The sequence below is a fragment of the Chrysochloris asiatica genome, unplaced genomic scaffold, assembly GCF_000296735.1.
Source record: "Chrysochloris asiatica unplaced genomic scaffold, ChrAsi1.0 scaffold00357, whole genome shotgun sequence".
NCBI lineage: Eukaryota > Metazoa > Chordata > Mammalia > Afrosoricida > Chrysochloridae > Chrysochloris > Chrysochloris asiatica.
The window spans coordinates 2,377,827-2,378,264 of record NW_006408875.1 but is presented as its reverse complement, the minus strand read 5'-3'; positions in this window follow the sequence as shown (position 1 = coordinate 2,378,264).

Here is a 438-nt window from a genome sequence, read left to right as displayed (position 1 = left end):
TAAAAGGGATATAAGAAGCAACCATTTTTTAAATAAAGAGAGTCATCACCATCATCTGCCTGAGACTCAAAAATGACCCATTAACTCTATGAGGATTTTTTTATTTTTTCATTGAAGCCGACTCCACATCCTCCTCTTGAGAGCCTCCTAATAATTTGCCGAGGGTGGTCCCCGGCAGTAGAAGTTTTGTAACAAAAAAAAAAAGGGAGTGGTTACTCTTACAGACCAGAAACAGAAGGCCCTAGGACCATCAAGAGAGGAATGCACAAGCAGACTGCCGGACCTTATCCAGAGAAGCAGCGCCAGAGATGGAGGCAGAGATGAGGGCATGGAGAGGGGGAGTGGCTGAGGACTCTAGATTCATGGACTAAGAAGAGAAGGACTAAGAACTGGTGGCCAGGAGCCAACTTACAGAATGAGCCCTTTGGAGATGTAAAT